At 45.0% G+C, this 16,021-nt stretch overlaps 1 protein-coding gene and 1 long non-coding RNA gene across 2 annotated transcripts in view; both read right to left on the bottom strand.

Annotated features, from left to right (window-relative positions):
• The window catches only part of SYNPR (synaptoporin), a 101,631-nt gene that overhangs the window by 45,360 nt on the left and 40,250 nt on the right, over nucleotides 1–16,021 (bottom strand). The window lies entirely within an intron of this gene.
• LOC120495688 lies at nucleotides 2,392–13,353 on the bottom strand. Its single transcript, XR_005626115.1, has 3 exons — nucleotides 13,297–13,353; nucleotides 6,857–6,929; nucleotides 2,392–5,850 (listed from the first exon to the last, which is right to left on the bottom strand). It is a non-coding gene; the product is annotated as an uncharacterized LOC120495688 (long non-coding RNA).

Raw genomic sequence — 16,021 nt, 5'->3', positions numbered from 1 at the left:
CTGTTCATGCCTGCTCCTGTGTGTGTGTGCAGAGTTACAGACACCTCTGAAATCACACCCTGCACTGTGCAGATGGAGTTTCATCACTCTAGTCACGGAGCACCTGAGCTGGAGCTTTTCCACATCAAGGTCCCCAGCTCTGCCCAAGGCTGGATTGCACCCTTGCCCTGCCCAGGTAAAGCCAGGAACAGGCAGCACCACCAAAGGCCCTTTGGACCATGCTATTGCTTTGGAGGCCACTCCACATTTGGAAAAGTTAATTAATAATATTAAAGTGTCCATCCCACCTGTGCTGTAGAGAAAGCATCCATCAAGGCAGCAGTGGTGTCCAAGAAGGCTGGAGGCTGACAGGGGCTGGAGCCCCAACTGGGAGAGGATAGTCAGCCTACCTGGGGCTGCTGCTGTAAACAACACACCTGTACAGGGAATATTAACATAGGCTGCCTGTTTGCCAGCAAAGATTTTCACATTTCCCTCTCAATCTTTATTTAAATTTGGGAAGACAGAAAATTAACAAAGTCTGAGATCTATAACTGGAAACCATTTGTTTTTCTTGTGGAAATGGAACATTTCCTAATGAACTTCCCCTCCCCCTGTGCCACTCAGATCCGGATGCAAATATTGCTGCGAGTTTATCAATCTGCAGCTTGTTTCACGCAGTTTGCAATGCTAATGAGTAAACCAATTTTGACATATTATGTAAGCCAGTTTCTGAAACAGAGATTCTTGGCAGGCCAAATGTAAACACAGACACCCTCTTGCATCCAATTTAAATGAGCATGTTGCTGAAAGCACTAAGGGCTTGATTCTGTTGACTTATTCCTGATTTACTCCAGTGGAAAAAAAAAAGGTGGGGGGGAGAAGAGAAAGAAAACTAACAAAAATACCCCTTCGATTCAATTCCTAGTGCAGCAGCAATTTGCAAAACGGATCTAATTTTGTAGCAAGGAAATGTGCTGGAATAAGCTAATACAGGGTGGTGACTCGGGGACTGTGTGAGCATCAGCACAGCACACGCCTGGGAGCACACATGCCATTCCAGATGGAACTGAGGGGGGAGATGACAGCTCTCCTCTCCCTCATCCCCCCAAGCCAAAATCAGGTCCAGGTAGTGGCCCACGGGTTGGACCAGCCCCAGAAGGTGACTCCTTCCAGCCTCTTGCTCTTCCACCAGAGCTTTGCAGAAGGATGATACCTATGGGGGGAGTAGACACAGTTCAAGAGCAGAATCAGCTGTTTTGAGCTGCCCCTGTCCCTCACACAAAGGCCAGTAGGAACGCAGAACACGCAGGAATATTTGTTTCAGCACACACTAAAAGTCTGAACTTCACCAGCACACATTCAGGTGTCAAGACCCCAAGCACTACTCACTACCTTGCCCCAACAGGCCCCAACACAGAAAGTCAGACACTGATTAATGGATTATATCCACCTTTTAAAGAATAGCACCAGAAAAACATGCTGGAGGGCACCCACTTTGGATGCAGACTGCAACAACCAGCAGAACAACTCCCATTGAGACAGGGTTGAGCTGAAAGTCACAGGCTCAGAGGTAGGGGTAGGAAAAAAAAAAAGAGAGGGGATGCATTTTTAAAAGCCCCTAAAAAAAAGCCTCTACTGGAGAGATGAACAGGATTTTATTAAAGTGAGGAAGGGCTGAAATCAAATCTTTCATTTGCACTTTTCCCAGCACCATCTGGAGCACTTGCACCTGCCAAAAGCATGGCATATTATTTCTTTGACTATTAGAACCAAATGGGCAGAGGCAAACCTGGAGGTGGCCTTTGCCCTGCTATCATCTCTGGGCACCTCCACAGTGCCTTGAAACTGAAACACATGTGTGAAGTTGAACTGTGATACTCCTGCCATGACAGAGTAAAAGCAATAAAATCAGAGGCATGCTGTGCTGTGAGGTCAGGTGTGCTGCCACAGAAAGCATTTATTGAGAGCCAGAGATCCCACCAGGCACCAGAGATGCAAAACACCACCTCATATTAAATTTCCTGCACAACATCACAATCAGGATAGCATTTATCATACCTGGATCTTTTACAGGACAAGGTAAAGGAGAGCAAAAAGAAGAATACTTTTAATCTCCAAGCAAATATCCCATCCTGAGCTTTCAATGGGGAAAGCAAACCTGAGAGTTCTTCCCTTTGTGCTGTGCTGCACTTTCAAGCTATGATCATAAGCAGCCAAATGCCACACATTTGTTGGCTCATTAAGTTTCACCCTGCAAGTTTAACAACTGTGTATTTCTAAAGTAATTCACGTTTTTATGCCATAAGAGAAAACTTACTGCTGTCTAGACACAGAGGGGAAAAAAAAAAAAAAGGACACTGCTTGAAAGGAGGGCAGCAGACAAGGAAGCATCACTTGGGATGTGAACAACAGGGACATGAGATGCCTGTACAGCCCCAGCACTGCAGGGCACAAATCCCAGCACTGCAGGGCTGTGGGAGAGCAGCAAAGACTGGGAAGAGAAGATGCCCTGCAGATCTGAGGGACCTCACAGATTTTTGTCCAAGTCCAGCTCTTTGCCAGCCAACAAACACCCCCACTACTCACTCTGCCATCCCAGCATGGAGCCCAAGGTGGGAGCGAAGCCCAGAATCACATCACAGCACGGGCTCCCATCCCAGCAGGGAGATGAAGGCAGCAAGCAACCAGTGCAGACTGATGTGCCATAGCACCTCCCTCCATCCCTCCTGCTTATCTACACCTGGCACATTACAGTAACAGACAGGCAAATGGGGATTTAATTCCTAACATCTCATTTTTTACTGTAATTTTAAATGATTTGGAATAACTCCTGTGGTTAGAAGTCCAACTGTTATTCAGAGTTAGTCAATTTGGAAAGCCCTCACTGTCCACTCAAGCATCCCCTGGATTCCTCGTGCTCAGAAAAGTATTACTGCCATTCCCTCATTCCTAGTGCTTTCTGCATTTTTTTAACATTTTCTCATTTCTGCATGTCTTAAATACCAGATACTAAAACCATATAAAGAACAATCAGCAGACCAAATGGATACCGATTGGATGATGAAAACAGCATGAAATAAAAGAGAATCAGATTATTTTCTGTTGTAATTTTTATAGCTATTTAACAGGAAGAATGGAAAAATCTAATTACTGTCAACTGTAAGTTTTCAGCTACCCAGCCAGCAGCTCGCTGTTATTAAACTACTGTATAATTGCCTCTTTTACTCTGCTTCCCACAGAAGTTGTGTTATTTCACTCATAGTTAACCTCATAATATTGGCTTCATAACTAATCCTGTCAATCGAAATCCCCAGGGGCTGGTGCAAGGATAAAAATAGCAAGGAGTTGTTTTTTCCCTCAGCTTTCTTTCAAAGCCCATTTCTGCAGGCGCTGGGGCTGCAGCTGCCAAGGTGCCCCACTGGCCTGTGAATGCTGCTCCTACAACTCAAAGGAACACAGAGGGGAGGACAGGTCCTTCCAGCAGGAGATTCAGTCCCTTGGGCTGTGTCCATCCCAGGAAAGGCCAATCCTGCCCATCTCTCCCTCCTGACCCAGGCAGCTCAGTTGAAGTATTTGATGTTGCATAGTTGAACCCCACCTCCAAGGCCAGCTGTGACCACCTACCCTGGGATTTCCTCCCAGCCCTGAGGTTGAGGTGACACTCACAAAGCCTAAGGATACATGAAAAACAGGGGTTTGCTCCTTCCTCAAACACTGGGACAGAGTCTTACATAAAAAACCCCACCAAGACACCCAGCTACCTCTTCAAGCATCAAAGATACACACTAAAATGTCTGTTGGGCTCCAGGATCTAAAAGGTCTTTTCCAGACTAAATGATTCTGTGCTTCTCTGAGTACTATTTGCCTATGCATTTATAGGAAACTGCAAAAAGCAGCAGATTTTCAGCCATCCAAATAGTTAAGCTCTGTCTGAAGCCTTACTTGTTTCCTGTACCTCCTGGATTGATGTCCCTTGCTAATTCATGGCATGGTTCTTTCCTGGAGATGGCACTGGGTTTGCTGTAGAGGACACAGCCAGGTTCTCCTGCTCTCTCCTCCAGCATGTCCCCTGTGGGATACTCCTCTTGCCCAGGACATAGAGGGCTTAAACTCACTGTTCAGCTCAGGTTTGGGATGAGGTGGAGGGGCTGGAAAGAGTGAGGGAAGACAGGTTTGACCTCACACTCATTTCTACAATCTGTCTCTCTGGAGACAACAACCCTGTGCTGGGGTTGCTCTCTTGTGGGCACGCACAGAAACTGCTGAGAGCTGGCAAGGAAAAGATGGGAAACAACACATTTCCCAAAGTGGTGTCCCAGAGGAAGGTGCCCATGCCAGGAGGGACACAGTGCCAGGGCTCTGTGTGCATCTGGACCAGCTCCAAAGTCATCTCTCTTGCCTGGAGGAGCCCCTGCCTGTGCTGGGACTGACACACACAGACAAGAGCACACAGCACACTCACTGCACCACCAGATCCACGTGGGAATCATGGGAGACTGGTTCATCTGAGGTGTTTTTCCTCCTGGGAGAACCACCACCCCACCTATTACAGCCAGAGACAGGGGTACAGCATCCCAACCTTCACTCAGCCTGCTCCTGGAGCCATTCTTGGGATGGACAACAGCAGTATCCATCAACACAGGAGCGAGAGAAACAGTGCACCAGTTTAAAAATGTGTAAAAAAATAAAGGCTCACCCTTTCTCCCACCCACAGCAAGGATGGACCAGACCATGCACAACGCTCTGCAGCCAGACAGGAAACTACTGCTTCCCATGCAAGCCTGAGACACCTGACCAGAAGTCCAGAGGGGCCCCAGGGTTAAAAATCCCTTGTATGCACTGTGAGAGCCCTCTGGGAAGACAGCTCTTCCCTGAGCTGTATTACTCTGTTCTCCCCTCATCACTAAACTTGCTTCACTTTAAGACAAGAAGATGGAGAAATCATTTTTGCCGTTGCTTGGGCTGCCAAAAAGCATCATGGTGCTCTCAGGCAAACCAGGAGAGCTCCCACCACGTCCAGCCTGGAGAGCCCTGGTGCTCCCAAGGGCTGGGGGACTGCCTTGGCTGACAGAGCTCTCTGACAGAGAGTAGAGATTTAAAATAAACATGGCCCAACACGGTGTTAGATTTCTCACCCATGGTGTTTGTGCAAATGAACCCTCAGGCTGACAGACCTCCGACTCAGAAAGCTGCAAAGACACAGAGAAACTGTGTTATGGCCAAAGTCACCCTAGTGGTGGCACTGCCAACAAGGTGCCACCTCCCTGCCAGCAAGCAGAGCCCACAGCCTCAGCTGTGCCAGGCATGGTGAGGACAGAGGAGGGAAGCACCAACACAGCAGGGCTGAAGCAAACCCACCAGCCTGACTGAGAACTATTCCTGTGTCCAAGTACAGGAGGAGAGTCAAGGACAAACAAGGAAAACTGAGGCTGCCAGGCACAGGAACAGCAAAATCTCCTATTGTTCCTACAAGTGTTAGTAATGGCACAGCACACATAGGAGCTCATAGTGACAAACCAGATCTGGTGGCAGAAGCCAGCCTGCCTCAGTGGAGGTGACAATGTATGTCCCCTCTTTGGATGCTCAGCCAGGTCCTCAAGGAGAACACGGCAAAGCAATCACTCTTATAAACACCTTAATATGAAGATCAACATTCTTGGGGTCTGATTCTTCAAGGATTCAAAACCTGCCAGAGCTCCCAATCTTCCTCCATCTCCTTTTGACTATACTGCTTGTGGTGTGTCCATTTAAAATTGCCAACTTTTCATCCTCAAAGAGGAACGAGAGTCCCAGGCTGTCCTATGCTCCTCATGAAGTGACACTGTGTTTTTATGAATTCCCATCAGCAGTAGATCCTTCAGGATGAATCTGGAAGAGGAGAGCACAGGCTGTGTAAACAGTGGATAAATCAAGGCCAGCCCAGCTTTCCCATTTGCGCAGTGATCCAAACATGCAAGAAAACGTCTGCAAGGGTCTCTGTATTCCCCAAATTAAAGTACTATGGATAAATGGATGAAAGTTTATTTCAATTGACTCATTGGTCAGGGAAAAAAGAAAAGGAAGTACATTACTGCTTCCATAAGTACTAATTATCAGTGGATTTTAGATACAAGAGCAAAGCATTCCTCTTGCTACCTATTTTTCATTAAACATAGTTCAATCAAAGAAGCCATCAACTTTCCTAGATGGAAGTAATTAAGGAGAGCACAGGCTGTTGTGTTTGCAGTAGAGACAGGAGCCTTCCCCTCGGCAAATCATATGCTCCCAGATGCATCCAACCCACCAAAAGCTTTCAGCCAGCTGTTGGCCCAAGGCTTGTTCCCAGATGTGGGGCACCCATGTGATTGCTCCAGCAATCAACCCACCCACTGCTCCAGCTCCATAGGATGTGCAAATCCCTCTCCCCTACATAACTGCACCCATTATGGGAACAAAACACAGCCACTTCTGAGAAGGGCACACCACAGACCTGCCCTTGTGCCAGCATACAGGGGAGAGGAGACCTCTGTGTGTGCCCATCTCATGCTGCAGGACACTTGCACTCAGCCCTGTAATGGATGGACTTCTAGTCACACCTAAAGAAGGAGGTGGTCCCTCATATCACAACCAGGGACCACTGAAGAAACTCCACATGGAGAACAAAGCTGAAGGAAAGCAAGGTGGGCCATGTGGTGAAAGGTTAAACCTCTCCAACTGATGTCCCCCAAAAGTGCAAGTGTGGGAGGTTGTGCTGGAGACATCTTCAGTTCCATCTGAGACACGTTGACCACTGTGTGTCATCAGGGTATCTTGTATTGTCCCGATGCTCAGAAAAATCAGTCATGCCCCTAACAGAAAGCAACACAGCCAATGCAAACACCAGGCAATGTCTTACCTGAATCACCACCAGCAAGGCTCTTCCAAACTTCAGCTTCAGGAAGGTCAGGGGCTGAGGTACTGTATTTCCCCTGTGAACGAAGGTGAATGGTGCATTTTTTAAGTTCCACGCTAGGCAGCCACACAAGTGCTTTAGGCTGACCTTCCCTGTGGCTTGCAGAAGACTGTCCTTGTCCAACCAGCAGAGGCTTTCTGTACAAAGCAGCTCACTGTCCTTGGGCTTTTGCACATTTTGTGTGTGTAAGATTCAAGTATTGGTAATTATTTCTTGAAATGAGAACCCCCCCAGAAGCACCACTTGGTTTACATGGAGGACAATATTCTCCCACAACAGTCATTTCCATTAAAGTATTCCACAAAAGTCTGGGTGTTCAGTACATGCTTGTTGGCAATTTATGCAAATCTAGTCTACAAATAATCTTGACAAATAATGCTAAGAGTGAATTTGAGCTGAGGCTGTCTGAGATCACAGGTGTTAGTTAGGTTATCAGACACAGTGGGTGGCATGTTAATGTGTTCACGTCCTAACTAGTGGGTATAAGTGAGAGGCTTGATCTACAACTGAAAGAAAAAACTGAAAGAAAAATTGAATATAGAGCACAACAGATATTGCTGAACAGATTCGCATGTGGGCACTTGATTTATCACAATGCCTACATAAATATGTATGGAGCAACTGTTTCAGAGAGGCCCCATGCATGGACAAGCCTGTAAAATAAGTTTTCTGATCTAAATATTAAAATTGGCCCTTGGCAAGTAATATAAGTAATAGTCTCTTACAAAATCACTGTTTCAATTAATTTTACTGGCATCACCTTTATCTGTGCAAGAAGGAGAGAAAAGCAACAAACAGGCCTGAAAGCCAGCAAAATAAATTCAGAGTTATTTTCAAGAGGTCTGCTTGTCTCACAGTTAAGAAAATGCACCATGAGATGGAAAAACAGGTTGAAGTCCCATCTCTGCCAGGGTCTAATTTTTCTCTGTAGAAAAGTAGGATGTATTTCTTGCAGCAAATACAAAGCATTTTCTCTTACTTCAACGAACAATCATTTTTTCTGAACAGTTATATCAAACAACTTACATTTTTTTGCACCCTCCAGTAGCTTTGTTTTACTGCAATTGTCATTGTTAAAAAAACCCCCAACAAAATAAAAAAAAAGTACCTTCCCTCTTCCTTAAACCTATTAGAAATGTCATTCACATTACTCTGGAAATGAATTGAACTATTCCCAACAGCCACTCAAAAAATACATAATCACCATAATTACTGGTGGCATCTAATTAACATTCAGCTTCCTCTCTACAGCAGCTACAGCTGGACAATCCATTTATTTCAACCTAAAACTAATGCTCTCCTAATTATTTTCCATCTCACTAAGCAGCCCACCTGTGCCCGTTTGCAGCGACGGCTCCGTCTGGCACAGCCTGGTGAGCTCAGCCTGGGGCAGCCCTGCTGACAACTGCCCCATGCAAACACGGGGACCTGCTCCTGCTAATTACACAGCTCCTGGCTCTGTCAGCCTGCTTCACCAGGATTCACAAAAAAAGAAAAAAAAAGGGGAAAAAAAGAAAGGCAAAGGAGCTGCAAAAGGCTGCAGCCACCCCAAGGGACTTGATGCTCTGGGTTTGATAGCATGGGGTGGAGGATAAACGAGCCCATAAAATGCACATGCCTCTGGTTTGATGCTTCTTCCAGAAGGGCATGGGGTCAGGGTGGGCACATCAGTGGTCCAAAAGCCTGGCACGTCCTGGTGCTGGTCTCCAGGCTGGGGAAAACCCTCTGCTGCCAGCTTTGTTCTCCTTCCTTGGCCTCTCTGTTGTAGCAACAGGAACAAAACTGCTCAACCCAAATACTATTTTAAAAATATAGACAGCTAGGGATTACACAGATATAGCAGGCTGCTTTTATGAACTGCCTGGTATCAGTCACTCAGAATAAAATGAAGTACATGCAAATGTCATGATACCTTAGTTGTTTCAGTCTACTTCTAGCCATTTCCACCCCCATATCACTCATCAGACAACTTTTTAATTCACTTTTATTTTTCAGACATCCATCACCTCTTGTTGGGAAAAATAATGCCTGCTGTTGCCATCTAGATGAGCTCCAGCTCATTATCTCTGTTTCCTTCCAAAACTCACCTAAAAACTTATTTTCTTTTTTGCTCAGCCTCTCTCTCTTTGCTATTATGTTGCTACTTGTATTATTTCAGCCTGTAATGATTGTAGCACTCCTAGGAGTGATGATCTGCAAAATTATCTTGTAATTGCATTCATATTTGAACTTTCATCATTACAACTAAATACATAAAGGGGGATGAGAAGGAAACTGACAGTTACTGGGGGAAGCTCTTGGCTGAACTTCTCCTGAACTCAGGAATTACTAATGCCTCTTTCTTTCCCTTCGCCCCCACTTTAATTTGTCAGCTCTAGGATGAATCTCTGAAGGCACCAAGAGGCCTCTGATCAGCATGGCCAGCTGGGTTCACAAAACCCACAGTGGCACAGTGTTTACCCCCAGTCAAAGTGGGCAAGACGAGTTAATGACATTCAAAATGTGTGGGGAGAAGGAAGGAGCTCAGACAGCAAAATCTTGTAGACGTCACTTGCTTCAGAGACCAAGGAGAAAAATACAGCAGGTCAAGAGAGGTCTTAAGAGTTGGCCTGAGCGTCAAGGGGAAAAAATAAATCAGTGCATGCATATTGGAAGATTATTTATGCAATAGTCAAGTAGTTATGGTTTTGATACCAAGGAAAGAACTCCAAACACCAGTTAAGGTCAGAAATTCAGTATCTTCATGCTGTGCACACAAATTTCTCCCCTCTTTGTCATCTGCTGAGCAGTAAAGTGCCTCCAAATTGAATTGTTCAGACTTCCCCAAACAAATTTTCAATTCCATAAAAGATAAACTAGTCTTGGCAGCTGATCTGTAAAACTTTTGGGATATATAGGCTATAGAGAGAGGACCAAATTTTATGAAAATGCCCTAGTTCTTATCAATGCAAACCAAGCTAAGATGGATCAGAGAATTGAAGTCCCAGCATTTGCTACTCAAGAGCTGCCCATGTGCTCTCCTGGCTGTCCAGGAGCACTCAAGTTTGAAGGACTAACTGCAAACCAGTGTATTTTTCCTTGACATTTTTCCAGGAAAGAATCTAACAGAATTAACACAAAGATCTCCAGCCAGCAGAACATTGCTAAGATTCCCTAGGTGAACCTCTTACATCTCATTTACCCTTCTGGTGCAGCCCAGGTGTGCAGACACCTGGTTTTTGAGCTGCTGGGCTCTCCACACCAGCCAGGCTCACAGCTCCTGCTGCACATTGTGTCTCCTGGAAAGGGCACTCAAAGCACCAGTAAGGAAAGAGCTCTTGCAAACCCCAGAAGTTCTCAACTGGCCCAGCAGAGCAGGACGGATGGGTGGATTCTCTGGTGTCTAGTTGCACATACACCATCTCTGCAAGTACTCTCAGCAGGGGCAGTGGGACTTGGGAGGTTACATTTATTTTTTTCCATTTTTTAAATTTACTTCTACAAAACCTCCAGGAATGCAGGTTCTTTTAAACCCCACTACCCTACCCCATCAAGCTGAGGCTGTCCATCAGGTTCACAATGTATTTGTACCCCTTGTCATGTTGCAGGGTGCCAGCCACAACCAAATGATTTCATCTGATGCTTGAAGACAGGACTTACAGATGATAAAACAAACATCTCCTTCAAACTAACAGCCCTCTCCAAAAGCCAAGCAGGTAGCAATTTATCACTTCCAACCTCAGCTAGCACTCACTTGCACTCCTAATTGCTTTTAGCCTCTTCTTGAGGCAATTAACTCCATACCCACCCCTGACACCTTCTCACTCCAAAAAGCAGTTCCCAGTTCACTGCCACAGGGCTCTGCATGTGGATCTCAAGCTTCTGTCTTTATTCCCTTTCCTCTGCAGGGTTCTGCATGTGTTTGTGTCTGGGCATGTGTTTTCTCACCCTGATGAATTCATTATTTATGGGGCTGAAAGAGCAAAGCTGCTGAAATCATTTAGCTCTTCTGCATGTCTCCCAAAGGCATAACAAACATAATGGGAAAGCAAATATCAGGCTAAGCAGGGTGGTTCGAGGGAGAACTCAGAAATGAACGTGGGGGTGCTGTGCAGCAGGTATGCCAATACATGCCAGGCTTTCCTGCCTGGCATGGGGCTAAATCCCTCCTGTCCTGCCTCCAGCTGCCCCTGGGGATGCCCAGAGCAGCCTGGACCAGCACAGGTCAGAGTGCTCCAAGGGATGCTCTGTGTTCCCTGGCTCACTGACGTGTTCAGCTTTACCAGAGCTGGCAAATGGCACTAGAGGGCAGAGCAGTTTACCCTCAGCATATCTGAGACAAAGGAAAAAAACCACAACTTTCAGGCAGCTTCTGAATTCTCCACAGTCCCATCCAACACCAAAAGCCTGTTAATACACAAAAGCCACCAAATATATTTCCAGTCAGAGTGACAAGCACAGGCAATAATGAGCCAACTCAGAGCCTGCAGTTCCCTGCTCTGTACTAAGACTGCAGACCTGGAGGTGTGTGCCAGCCTCTTGCCTGGGCCTGCCCTGGCTCTCTGCATTCCAGGGTGCACAGGGCAATGCAAATAACACAGGTGCCTCGACAGCAGTGGGGGGTGACAAAGCCTCTTCTCCTCCCATCACTGATGCAGATGAAAAGGCTTTACTCATCAGGAAGCTTTGATCACAGAGACCAGAAATTATGGACCACGCTGACATTCTACTGCCCAGGCTTGCTGCTATGCATCTCAGCAGATGGAAAGTGCTTCCAAGCAGTTGAAACTTTCAAGGTTATAGCTTTTGTTCTGAGCAGATGACCAGAGGCTGAGAGAACCCCTGTGGGTGGGCAAACAGAGCTGCTTGAATGCACATCTACCCCCTGAACCGCAAGATTTACATTCCAGAGAGCACCTCCAACAGCCACCACTACATCTCCTGGATCCCAGCTCACTGCATTTGGCTCAGGAGGGATGAGAGGGACTGTAATTCCCCAAATTGACACTCTTGTGCTCTTACATGCAAAGGTTTTTGGATGGTATACATTTGCTAAATTCAACAGACTTTCCCAGTGTCCCTGGTACTCAGAGCTCCCTTGGATGAGGATTTTGGCCCTAAGAACCCCACTCCAAATCACTCATAAATCCTTTTCTTATTATTTCCCCAGTGCACAAAGTGTGCTTTTCTTTATTATTATCAAGATCAGTCATCCTGCAGGTCTATATACTGTTGAGTAAGGAAGCAAAGGAGCCTTGCTCTTCCTCTGTAAGTCACTGTTCCTTCCAGAGTCTAAGGAGCTTGTTCATGAAGTACCACCCTGCATCACGTCCCAGCTCTGCTGCCAATGAGGGTACTTCATAACAAAATCTCTGGAGGGGGCAAGGAAAATACCTGCAAAATGTAACTCCGAGTACAGTGCATTAATGGCTTGGGCAACAGCTTAGAATAATGTTGGCTATCTTAATAGCGTGAAAAAAGGTCTATTAATATTTAAAGAGAAGGAAGGAAATAATACTGGTTTCAGGTCTCAGTCACATTTTGTCCCTTGCCACAACCACTCTATTCTACATCTCTTCCTCCAGGGCACACCCTACATCTTCTTTGCAGAGGAAAGGCAGTGCATGGTCTTATTTTTGTGCAGAATTTGATTTCAAAGCCATCATTGCAAAGAGGGTTGAAAGGACCCTCAGAGCAGAGGCCAGGCAGCTCTTATCTTTTCTGGCAGATGTTTATCTAACTTCTGACTCCCAGTGATTGCAACTCCACAACTTCCTGGGGCAAAACTACCCTAGTGCTTCTCCATCTGCTTCTTAAAATTGTATATCCCTTAATAGCATGTCTTCTCCCACCCAGCACAGACAAGTGAACTGCCCATTCCCTTCCTCTCCTCTCTGCAGCAGCCCAGAGCTCAAAAATGATCTCACCTCCTTCCTCCCCCCCGCAGTAAATAGCCTGAACCCCACAAGTTTTCTCCCCACAGCCTCTACTCTCAGTTCATTTTTAGTATCCTTTTCTTGACTCTGTTTTCCACCTATCTCTTTCCTTTAGGATGAAGCCCAAAATGTGATGGTTTCCCAGACTAACCAGCACAGAGCAAGGCAGGAAAGGTTGCCTCACCTGCCCATCAGTCAGCTCTCCCAGTTTTCTGCAGCCCCAGTTACAATCTGGCCACTTTGCAGAAAACTTCCTTCCAGTCTGTGAAGTACCCTGTCCTCACCAATCCCCTTCCTGCAGAGTCCCATTCCAGGGGACTTGTGGAGCTGTTCCTGCACCTTCCCAAAGGATGCTTTGGGATCCCCTTTCTCACTGACTTACCTTGTGCATGTTTTCAGTCCTGCCCCACAGATCTGCACAGGAATTGTAGAGAAAGCAACAGCAAGGACCAGGCAGGTCTGGCTTACCTGAGCACATCACCTGCTCAGCTCACACCTGCACCAGCCACTTGGTCAAAACTGCTGCTCCTTCCCTCTCCCTCCCTTAAAAGCAATGGCTGTATGTGATTTTGCAGCTGTAATTAATGATGGCCTCTTAAATTTTCACTGTGACCTCAGCTAACCTGTCCTGACCCCAGACGTGGTGGGTTTGATGGTTATGTCCATGCTCACAAATCCAAGTGCACCCCAGGTGTGGCTGGTTCTTCCTCAGCCCATCAATCACTGCTGCTTGCTCCGTCTCTGGACACTGGCAGCCTCACCAAGAGGCTGTGCAGAGCAACTCTGGGGTTGTGTAAAACCTCAGCAACATTTAGATTTGCAGATAAAATATCTTCACTCTGCCTACTTAACAATTCAGCATGCAGTTATTGTCTTTAAATACAGAGAACTAAGATGGATACTGTTCTTATTCTTCAAACAGTTACTAACAAATTAGAGTAGTACACTAATATCAGAGGTATTTTTTTCTCTAGCTTCATGATCATCCTCTGACTGTGACTGTGGCTGTCATATACACTGGTGTTGGAGCACTGTGCTGGGCTCATTGAATTTACACTTCATCCCCAAGGTCTGCTGCAAAGTCTCATAACCAGACTGAAAAAAAACAATACTTTATTCTTTCATAGATGCTGACTCTGAAGTACAGATCACTCAGAAAAAAAAAAAAAAAGCTTATGGAAATTGAGAGTGATAAACAGTACATATATATGAGTAATAATTAAGAAACAGTATAAAGCACATAAAAGGACTAGTTCCCTACCAAGGAAAACACAAAATACTAACAGCCCTGCATAAAATGAAATTAAGCCAAAGAAGGTTTAAGCAATGACGAAATCAACATCCTTTTAATGTCAATGACCAAATCTGAACCTGGTTTCAGCCACCCTCCAGGTTTTTAGCATATTTTAGTAATTCTTTAGCCCAATCATACCTGCCAAACCTGCCTAGATGCATTTACAACAACTCAGATGTGGTTGTGCAACAAAATATCTGATTTGCACATGCAAATTCTCATGAAAACCATGAACAGAAAATTGAAATAGATAATTTTTCAATGTGTGCTCAGAAGCTGACAATTTAATCACTTTAAGTGTAAAACAGCCTTTTTGTTACTGCGAAACACAAGGTCTGTCATGAGGTTATAAATGAAATTGCTATCTGAGGAATATGAACCATCAAAGCCAAAGAACACCAAGGCCTGGATGGATTTAAAATATCAGCAAGGCTGGCACAAATCAATAGTGGTAAACAAGAGTCTTCAAACAATTTAAAGGACAAATCTCTGTGTGCATTTGGCCATACATACTACCATATTAAACATGACATTTATAGAATCACAGAATGAATCTCTGACTGGTTTGCAGAGGATCTGGGGGCCTTTGGGCAGAGGATGGATTGTTCTCCCTGGGTGACTCCCTTGATCATCCCTCTGCCTTGTACCTGAATTTACTTCTTCTCATGTGGCTTCCAAGTATTTTTAAAGAATTATCTCATCAGCTGACATTTTAGCCGACAGTCACCTTGTATCTGCAAATCCAGACAGTTAACAAACCAATTTTCTTCTATAATGAAATTTTAAGTAATATTTTTAAGTTCAGGAATACAAGCTTTAATAAACAGCACATTCTATATGAAAGAAAAAGAAGTTGCTTTATTTGTAATCAAATGAATTGATTCCTTTAAAAAAATATTTGCATAGTTTTGTTTAATTTTGTAGAAACCTAAAATTGAAACTGAGATCAAAGAGACTGATTTCACCAGAGACAATAGGTTTTACAGAATTCTGCAAAGTTCTACCATTGCCTGAAGAGGTTTTAATTCAGGAAAGAGATTTACGTTTCCAGCCTGCCAGTTCTAGTTAAGACTAATAATTACACTTGTAAACGGACTGCTGCCTTTTACCTGAACTGTGATTTTAATACCCAGTTTGGAGATCACATCTTGTTCATACTGGACAATTCTGGGCTAGGGTTAGAGATGCTTTATGAGCCAGGTCACTTCCATTATACTGTGGTTTGACACTGGCCAAACACCCATGAAAGCTGTTTGCTCACCATTTCTTGCTCTCAGCTGGGCAGAGGAGAGGGAAGAAAAAATTAACAAAGTGCTCATGAGTTGAGATGAGGAGTGGGAAAAACACTCTAAGGGCAAAACAGGTTTAAACTTAAAGACATAAAGTACATTTATTATTAACAGAGTCAGAGGAGGATAATGAGAAGAAGTAAAATAAGTTCTTAAAACACCATTTGTCCCCCCAGCCCCTTCCCTCCTTCCTACCCAGTTATCTTTCTAACTGGGCCAGCAGCACGTCCATCTTCAGAGCCATCAGAGATGGGCTCTGTTGGACATGGTGGAAGCTTCCAGCAGCTTCTCACAGAAGCCACCTTTGTGGTCCTCTCCTGCTACCAAAAACCAGGCTGTGCCAAATCAACACACAATAGGTGACACCATGGCCCACGTTCTGGGGTAACTCAAAATGCAAATAACCAACAGTGCCCAGAGAAGGAAAGAGTGAGAAATAAGGAAGGAAAAAAAAAAAAAAAGCATGTTTATATGTTCAATTCAGCCAATCACATAGTATTAGTATACTGTGCTATTAAAATTTGTTTCCATTGTTTCTAACTAGAGTTTTATGGCTTCTCCATACAGGGACTATCAGTGACAAAAGTCAGTAATATTCTGCAGTACATGA

Source organism: Passer montanus, unplaced genomic scaffold (assembly GCF_014805655.1).
Source record: "Passer montanus isolate IOZ18808 unplaced genomic scaffold, ASM1480565v1 scaffold9, whole genome shotgun sequence".
Taxonomy (NCBI): Eukaryota; Metazoa; Chordata; class Aves; order Passeriformes; family Passeridae; genus Passer; species Passer montanus.
The sequence above is the reverse complement of the archived record's forward strand: the minus strand, read 5'-3'. Positions and strand labels throughout refer to the sequence as shown.